Genomic DNA, 10,166 nt, shown 5'->3' on the forward strand with positions numbered 1-10,166 from the left:
GGACGAAATATGTATTTTTTATGATGTTTATTCTCATTTAAACTTTAAGAAGACAGTTTATTGCTAGTTTGTACCATATACAGTATTGTGTTTCTTTGTATATGTTCCAGCTTAGTTTCTATCTGTTTTGGTTGAGAATTGAATAAAATAAAATAAATTGTTCTCATGACCAAAACAACTCCACTCCTAAAGCCACATAATGAAACTTTAGTCAGTGTATAGCAGCCTACGTGTGTGGGTGTGTGTGGGTGTGTGTGTGTGTATGTGTCTCGTGACGGGATTGAATTAACAACTCTATTAAACTTATATTATCAAAATTATACAATTTACTAACTCAATATTTTTAGAATGTGTGTTTTATTAAATAATAAATAGACATATATATTTAATCTTTATTTCTATCTTATTTTTCAGAATATTTTTTTTAAATAATTTAATTGGGATTTTTGTGTTTTAAAATTAAAAATAATAATGTTTATTCGTACTGTTGAACCAGGTCGAATGTTTTCCCACAAAGCATTTTACAACGGACTTGAAACTCATAATAAGAACAATTTTTTCACTCACCATTCAGCAGAATTAATGAGCACAAAACAAGAAAGCAACATTATAGCCATTGAGCTGAGCAGGATGAGTCCACTGGTTTGCTGAGACCTTTGCAATGTTCAGCCTTCTACAAAAATTTAATACTGAAATAAAATACATACATTCATCAAATAACCGGAATTATAAAGAATGCAACATTATTATTTAAATGTATATTAATTAGAATTTACAAACATTAAATATAAATTGTAATTCTAGAATAATTGTCTATACTAAGCCAATAAACATTATTTTATTATTATTATTCTTATCATTATCACTTAAATTTCAACATTAGGTCAAATAATAAAATTTTAATGTTAATAATTAATGTAATTATTTTAAGAACAAGAATTATATAAATGTATTTTATATTAATGTACATTTATACAAACATAAAATCATTAACTTTTAATGCAAAATTCTGATTAGTATTGCTTGCACGTTATCTCCTTATGTTTTACATGTACCCACCGCACAATTAAAATACTTTACGGTATGCCAGCTCACACTAAGGTCTTTTTTCTTTCCCATATTCCTGACTGTAAAATAAGGCTTGCATGGGGAATAAATTGAGCCTGGTAATCCGAAACACACATTTGGAAAATAAGGTCTGTCTTCTGCGCAGTTTTTGATGAAAAGTATTGGCCTATACGAGGCGATACTTTTTTAATACTTTGTTTAACGTACTTAATTTTTTAAGCGTTCAGCGGCAAGCGGGAAAAAATAAAAATAAAAATATTATTTTTTTAATTCAGCAGAATTATCCGAGTTATTTGCGAATAAAATTTTAAGAATTAGGTTTTTTGTGTATGACATATCGCAAAAATGGCTGCACAGACATAACTGAAAATTACAGGGAATGTTAGGTTATTTAACCCAATGAAGAAATGATCCTGAGTAGGGGGTGGATGTGAGTGCCATTTAAAGGGATTTTAGAGCAAACATCCTAGACAATTAAGATATCTCAAAAACAAATCAACTGGTATGAATGAAACTTTTGTGAAAGCTTAACCAAGATATAAGGAAGAAATCATCTAGAGTTGGTCACAATCCAAATTTGGGGGTGAACTTGAGGGTCATTAAAATTTTTAAGGTCATGCATGTTTCTTGTGTTCAAAATATCACACAAACAGCTTAAGAAATCTTAAATGAAAGTTACAGAAATTATCAGGTATGACCCAAGGATGAGGTGATTAAATTTTGGTAGCCATTCGGAGTAGGGTGTGGATATGAGGACAACTCATGGAAAATGTCCCAACCCAGATATTTCAAAAAATAATCAACCTATCTGAAAAAAACTTTCTTGAAAGTTCAAGCAACTTACAAGGAAAAAATTATGGAGTGTTGGTGACGATCCAAATTCAGTGTGCATTTGAGGGTCATTTAAAATCCTAAAGATCTCAGACCAAAAAATCTCTAAATTACACTACCCATAATAGTTTGTCATGTTTCGATGAAGAAATGTTAAAATTTTTGTCACCATCCGGAGTAGGGTGTATACTTCAGAACCATTTAAACCTCAATTGATAAGAAACTTTCGTGAAAGCTTAACCAAGTACAAGGAAGAAATTACGGAGTGTTGTTGATGATCCATATTGAGGTGAGCATTTGAGGGCCAAAAGGCGAAAATGGATAAAAACGACAATTGGCAATATAGATTGTCATGTTTTAATAAAGAAGTGTGTCAAATTTGGTCACTATCTGAAATAGGGTGTGGATACGAAGATCATTTAAAGAATAAGTTTACTGTATTACCGTCGGCAGACACAATAGCTATACGATGAATATTTAAATTTAGTGCAGTTACAGTAAATGTGTACCGTACATCATTTTATATGTACAAACTTCACTTTTTTCAAGACTTATTGGCAATAGTTTTAATTCATCTTTACATTTAAACATGTGACACCGAAAATCAAAATCTCCATATTTCTATTTCCAAAATATTTCCATTTCAACACCAATACATTGCATGTATTTTGTTTGTCAGTTATACGAGTAAAATTTGCCAACAAGTTAAGCAAGAACATGTCAGGAATTGGCAGGTGTACAACTGATACAATAAAAGGCGTTCGAAAAGGGAAGTGATTATATTATGGTGTCGATTATGGACCATTCAAAGCAAAACGTCGCAGATCCGATATCTCTCAAAAAATATACTCTTCTAAATGAAACTTTTGTGTTAGTGTAATTTTTAAAAATTAGATTGTGGTTGATGGTTGGAAAGTACGTATTTTTGAGGGATTTTTAATAGAAAGAGATTGGCGGTGGGCGAAAATATGCTCTCTATTGAGTGCTCTGGTTCTTTATGATTTCATCCTTAACAGCCAAATACGAAATTATAAAAGTTATGTTTAACCCAAATAACAGGTTTTTTGCTAATAAATATTTTCCTGGTAATTTTTGGGGAAAAATCTTCCATTACAGCTAATATATTTATGCTGAGTGATATGAGAGCAAATTCAACTCTCCTCCACATTATACAAAGAGAGGTATTGAGTATTCCTGATTTTGTCAAATTTTACCAAAACTGGCTTTTTAAATTAAAATAAGCATACTTTTATCCACATAACTATAAGAATTGAAAATATATATATTTGTCTGTGATTTATTAATATGTCAATTTACCTCATTTGCCAGGATTAAATGAATTAAAACATTTTATGGCTTTGAAAATAAGGAAACTGTAATAAGTATGTGTTTTGCTCTAAACAGGGTCCTGGGATTAATTCCTATCACAGCAACAGGATTTGTTCTCATGACCAAAACAACTCCACTCCCTAAGCCTCATAATGGGACTTAGCCAGTGTATAGCAGCCTACGTGTGTGTGTGGGTGTCTATCTTGTGAAGAATTGAATTAACCACTAGAATATATCATTTTGAATTATGCAAACATTTACAGTATATTATCAAAATTATACAATTTACTATTCAATATTTTTAGAATTTGTGTTTTATTATACTGTATAATAAATATGCTATATATTTAATCTTTATTTCTATTTTATTATTTTATCAGAATACTTTTTCTTAATAATTATAATGATCATTTGGAATTTAATACTAATTAGAAAATCACTTAATTTCATTTTATTTATTCATTTCATTTATTCATCGAAAAAACCTCCAAACAAGAAGATAAAACATACAAAACACATTAAAAATACATTTACAGAATTAATTGCAAAGAACAAGGAAATCACATTTCAAATACATATACATATGTATATACATACATATACATATATACACATAAATACCTGTCTCTTATACACATCTAGATGTGTATAAGAGACAGCATTAACATAAGGCATGCCATCAGGGTTTGACAGTGTTACCAAAATGACTTCAGCTGTAGCCCCATGAGATCAAGGTGATTGTTGCCAGGGAACAGATTTTCATATAGAATCATTTTAATACTGTCACAGATACCGTGTTTAAAACAGTCAACGTTCCTAATGGACCGTTTGAAGTTGCTACGATAAGTTTCACTAAATCTATATTTGCACACAGAAAAGTCTGATCAATTCGCAAACCGATTTTTAATCCTATCAACAAGTGTATTCTTTGAAAAAGATATATCTTTTTCCTGGTCATTAAAGAAGGTGAGCATAAAAAGATCTCGCCTCGGATGTATTATTCATAATTTGGCTTACAAGGTCCAATTGGTTCCGGCTCGTTGCCACCCCGGCCCATTGCCACCCGGCCCGTTTCCACCCGGCAGGTTAGGCATGTAACAGAGGTGTAGTTTTACAGTATTTGTGAAGACCAAATGTTGCTTTAATAAGCTTATTCTGTGTATTTTCTAATTCGTTAAAAACATTTGTATTGGTGTTAATACACTGACAGCCATAGATTAGAATAGGGACCAACACGCTGTTCCATACGGGTGTTTTAATGCATGTAGAACTACCACCTTTGCACATGCCTATACATTGCAGGGAGTAAAATGCTCTTTGGCACTTGCGAATTCTCTCGTCAACATGTTTATGTAATCTACTAAGTTTTGTTCACTGTTTTGTCATATTATTATATTAATGACATACAAGAAATAATTTTATTATTTTGATTTCTGCAATTGTATTACCCTGTTATTTATATTATTTTTCAATTAAAATCTTGTTTTATGAAAACAAATTAAAATTTATTTTAATTTATTTAAAAAAAATGTAACTAGGATTTTTGTATTGTAATATTAAAATTATAATGTTTATTCTTAGTGTTGAACCAGGTCGAATGTTATCCCACAAAGCATTTTACAACAGACATGAAATTCATAATAAGAACAAGTTTTTTTTTACTTACCATTGAGCAGAATTAACGAGCATGAAACAAGAAAGCAACATTATATCCATCGAGCTAAGCAGGATGAGTCCACTGGTTTGTTGAGATCCTCAGAAGTGCATATTGCAATGTTCAGTCTTTTACAGAATTTTTACTGAAATAAAATACATATATTCATCAAATAACCAGAATTAGAAAGAATGCAACATAATATTTAAATGTGCAATTAATACAAATATTGAATATAAATTGTAATTCTACAATAATTGTCTATAGCCAATAAATAACAGTGGATTGAGATTCTCGATAAATTATAAGTTAATGCAAACAATTTAATTTGCATATGTGTGTTCTGGACGTGTTGTTTAATACGTAGTTTAATAGAACACCTGAGTATGTAAAACAGTGTGGAGTTCTATTGAACGCAAAACATAAGTCACTTAGGATTTGGTCGTTGCGTCGGGTGGATGTACGTTGATGTTGGTTTTGCGTAAAGCTGCTATGATTGATATGTTATGGGCATGCGATGATGGTGTGATTTTTGTGATTATTGTTATTAGTATTACTTTATGTTTATTATTAATTTATATTAATAGTCCACCGTTGACCGTTGACAAGAGCGGGCAGCAATTGCCAGTCTGGACTCTTAGCAAGAATAATGTGCCTATTATTTTTGGAACCAACGGTGTGAATGTTACCAAATACCGTACTCAACAGAATGTATGAATATGAATGTCATAGGTTGCATTTATAACCGGTATGACGAGTGTTAGCCTGATATGACAATTGTTAAATATGCTGAACGTAGCCTAAGATTATACACGGTCCACCTGTATAATTTTAAAATAGTTGAGGGCAGTATCACAGTAATGACTGGGCCTATCGAAAAATCTATCAATACTGTTAATTAGAGCGTAGGCCTACATGATACTTTTATTCATAAATTAAAATGTTTCCAATGGAATATTAGTGTTTACCTTCCAGGCATGCCATATGTCTAATGATAACATGAAGAGTCCAAGCATTGACCACCATGGCCTATATGATTATGTAGAGTAGAAGTACACGTGTCCGCTCTGAACCACTCCCAAGGATTTTTATTGACCTATTTTCAAAATACTTTTAGCACATAACGAATGAGTACTTACCAGAGAAGAAATTACGAGCTGCAAACAAACATATTACAGTATTGAAAAGATACGTTTACGTTACTAAAATAATCTACTTGAACTCCAGCTGCTACAAAATCTCTTCTACGTTATTGCAGCGTACGTAGGCTACAAGTTCATGCATATGCATTAGGTGTTACGCCTCACGTTATAATTATTATTATATGTATGCATGATGTCGAAATTTTACTTAACAAACGAATCCAGCGACTCTACAGCCGCAATCTGCACTCATCTTATTCCCATACATGTCCACTTATTTTAAACACAATCCTTTGCGAACTCAGTAGCATCCGCTAAAGTATAGGCCTATGCATCCATATCAATCAAACCTCCATCGATAGCAGTTTGATATCAAATACCATTACACCCTTCACTATATATTCCTGGGGCCACCCATCTATTAAAATATATTATATCGTCCCTCGAACCCTTTCCAGTTGTTCTGAGAAGTCCCTGGCGCCGCACCAACGCTCTAGTCGGGACCCGGTCACCCCTGGAGAAAATCAGACCACATGTCGAGCAATACTGGGGCCACCCCTGGGTCAGACTACCTGGTACAAAACTGGCACCATACTTATTATCCATTACCTGAGAGTAAGCGGTTCCATGGTCCGGCTAAATCCCCTTTCTCAAGCAAGCAACTTGCATTATTAAAGCAGCTTGTAAATTAAAGAACTGCAATCCTTATTGTTTAAATTATATCTATTTTTTATAATACCTTTTAATTACTGAATTATCTAATAAAGCGTTTTTGATAATTTTAATTTATTTTTAAATTGTAAATGTTACTGTTATTTCTTAATATTTCTTGAATGTGCTGCTTTCTTTCATTTTGTTTGACATTCATTTTAAAAGTGCCTTTTTAATGTAATTGACTTATTGGTAAGATTTGTTATTTTTAGTGGTTAGGCGTTAGTGCAATTTTCAATGTTTTCTTTCTGTCTTGAGGACCCAGTGGAAATAAGTTTACTTGTATTATATTCCTCAGTTCATATTGTTCTCTGTACTCTTTAACTGTTTCTGCACTATTGTATTGTTTCGTTTTTTATCTCTCTGAATGAACTGAATAAACTGAAATGAAATGAAAATTAATAGAATTGAAATGATGATAACATTCACCATTAACAACCCAGAATGCATCAGCTCCTGGGAACTTTATCCTCTTATCCCCTCCCAATGCACCCCTTCACAACCCTATCATGGAGACAATGTTCCCCGGATCTTCTAGATACGACCTCATACATTTGAGGGCCTAAGGGGATGAATCCTTAGGCCCTCAGTTATTTACAAATGAATCCCTATATCTGTTGTGTCGCATACGTGGAACATTATAATCTAAAACCTGATGTCCTTTCATTATAGTTTCTACTTTTTGTAGGATCAGTCTGTTATATATATTTACTATGGTTTCTAATTCCATGCCAATGCGTTGTTATTTTTTTGAAATTTCTTTCTGTTATCATTGAGAAGCTTCCGTACGCACATATTATTAAGCCAAAATTTAGTGTACTCTGTACAACAGTTTGTTTTATAAAAAAAAACAATGGTTTTATCTACACTTAACTTTCTTAATTTTCTTTCAAAATACATTAAAAAAAATCTGTTTTGCAGTGTATACACTATTTGTTTGTGAGTTCCAGTTTAGTATGTACAATAATTCCGAGATACTTTTATTTCTCTACTATTTCTATATTCTTATTATTCATTGTTATTGGATCATTGATATAGTTTTCTCTACAGAAATTATTGTGTCTAGTTTACTTTTTTTCATATTGTTATGTTTTTTATGTGAATATGTGAATAAAATATTATTAGACCTCACTTGCGTTGACATCAAAATACAAAATGTGGCCTATTGAATTTGTGTCGCTAAAGCGAAGTTTCTCTTTTGGGAAGCTAAATATGTATATTTAACTTAACTCAATTTTAAGTATGGGAATCTAATGACATTAACAAAATAAACTTGTTTTTTAATTTAAAATTTCTGGTAGCTTACTGGTGTATCATCAGTAAACAACTTTATAGTGTGCTTTACAAAAATTGACTTACTTTTCCATGACAGCGCGATAAAATACCAGTTTATAAATCTTTGGTTAATGTCCTGATATTAAATACTAAGTCTTTACCATGTGTGAGTTGAAGTGTCACTGTGTTTGAAACGGAGGTATTTTTATAGTCCACCACTACTCAATCATGCATGAATTATTGTGATATATTAAGGGCGCCATTTCCGGTAATTACGTGTTCTTTCATTTGTGGATAAATCGTTGTTAAATTTCCTGTATATCAGAGATTCATAAAGACATTTTGTCTAGAATTATTGCTATATTAACGATGTATCCGAAAAACACAAAACATTCTAATAACGTTTCAATTCAACACAATTCAATTCACATTTATTGCATCAAGTGAACTCTGTCTACCATAGGCCTACCATACTATTTTTAAATTTTTAAAATTAAGTATTATTTTAGAAGGGCGTTAAGTAATTTATACAATCAACATTTAAAAAGTTGAACCTTTCTGTACGACCTCTCTTAACAACCACTTGCCAAAAGTCTGTCGACTGGGTGGCGGGGAGGCTTTCCGAGATTCTGTGAATAATTGTCAAAAAAGTCAAATACGGCATTAGGATGGGGACCACGGGCCCCAAGTGTACCCAAAAGGAATTTCTATTATTTCATTTAGGAAGTAGACTAAAAAAAATGACAATTGATTGAACATTAGTTATGTCGCTTATAAGATTGATGTGAAAGATAGGATATAATTTGGGAGGACTCTATTTAAGGTAAAAACGTGCTCTTCCATTTGTCGAAAATCATTAATCAAATTATCCTGAAAATAAGTTACACACTAATCATTATCGATATCTTAAAGATATACCCAGCAAACGTTTTCAAAACCGATGTAGCTACAACCACTCCTAATATTAGATTATTGTTATTGCTATTACAATACTTACAAAAACAGTCTATATAGGCCAAATAGGTAATACCATATATATACAGTAGGCCTATACAAAATTATATCCCAGGGCATAAAAATTACATTTTAATTAAGGACAATTTTTAGCAAATAAATTTGTTTATACACATAAGTAGGTAAGAATAGAATATGATAAAACCGGATTACAGTCTAATTAATTATTATTATTATTATTATTATTATTATTATTATTATTATAAATAGGCCTATGTTACTATTCTTGCATTGTTTCCAATTTTTATTTCACAAACGTATCCAACGCCTTTACGAATGCATTCTGCATGCAATTCCTTCGTAAACATCTTCACAAAAAAACAATCCCCTGCTATGTAAGCAGCATCAGTAAAAGAATATTCTTCAATATAATAAAACCTCCATCGCTATAATAGTAGTTTGACCCGTCATAGGTCCAATCCAAATAGTACTTTGTTACTGAAGGATAACAAGTATTTAGTATGGCCATGTCAAATGGAGATGACACGGAAAAATATGATGCAATCACACAACTTACTGTCATCAGGAACGTTAACCACATATACCGGGCCTCTGATTAGCTTGATGCATCGGTTTTCAGGAATGATGTAACAGGTGGTTGGACATTGGAGAACAAAATAGATATTTTAGGAGCAAAAATAGTCCCATGTTTTAGTACTACCTCTTTCCCCATTTTCAGTCAAACGTTCAATGATTTCTCCCATACCATAATAATACTTTAAGCATAAACCTACATTATTTTGCTTTTTAAAAACTCCAGGAAATCGTATGAGGTACAGTCTCTAGGAGAGCCAGAAGGAACCTGACACTGGGAGGGATATGATGGGAAGGGGAGGGGAGAAAAAAAGTCTCAGGAGTTGAAGCATTCTAGCATGTAGGCCTAAATGAATAATATTTCATCATTTTGATGGGTGTGGGGATCTAAAATCAATTAAACAAGTATTTAAATCCCTAAAGTGTCAGTTTACGGGGATTCGCCCCATAGAATACCCCTCTGAAGGGTTCTTGGCTGCTTATATCCCTCACTCTTTTTATGCTTCCCTCTGGAAAATCGTCATTTCCGTCGGTTCCGTCCGGCACTGCCACTCTATACTCTATATATATAATACACAAACACATATATTATTCTCTTATACACATCT

General features: G+C 32.1%; 1 long non-coding RNA gene across 1 annotated transcript; it reads right to left on the reverse strand.

Annotated features, from left to right (window-relative positions):
- Positions 1–567: 567 nt before the first annotated feature.
- LOC117106258 lies at positions 568–6,140 on the reverse strand. Its single transcript, XR_004445034.1, has 3 exons — positions 6,022–6,140; positions 4,895–5,027; positions 568–689 (listed from the first exon to the last, which is right to left on the reverse strand). It is a non-coding gene; the product is annotated as an uncharacterized LOC117106258 (long non-coding RNA).
- Between the last annotated feature and the right edge of the window lie 4,026 nt (positions 6,141–10,166).

This window comes from Anneissia japonica, unplaced genomic scaffold, assembly GCF_011630105.1.
Source record: "Anneissia japonica isolate Jap-2015-1 unplaced genomic scaffold, ASM1163010v1 scaffold1356_len1145284_cov175, whole genome shotgun sequence".
NCBI classification, from domain to species: domain Eukaryota; kingdom Metazoa; phylum Echinodermata; class Crinoidea; order Comatulida; family Comatulidae; genus Anneissia; species Anneissia japonica.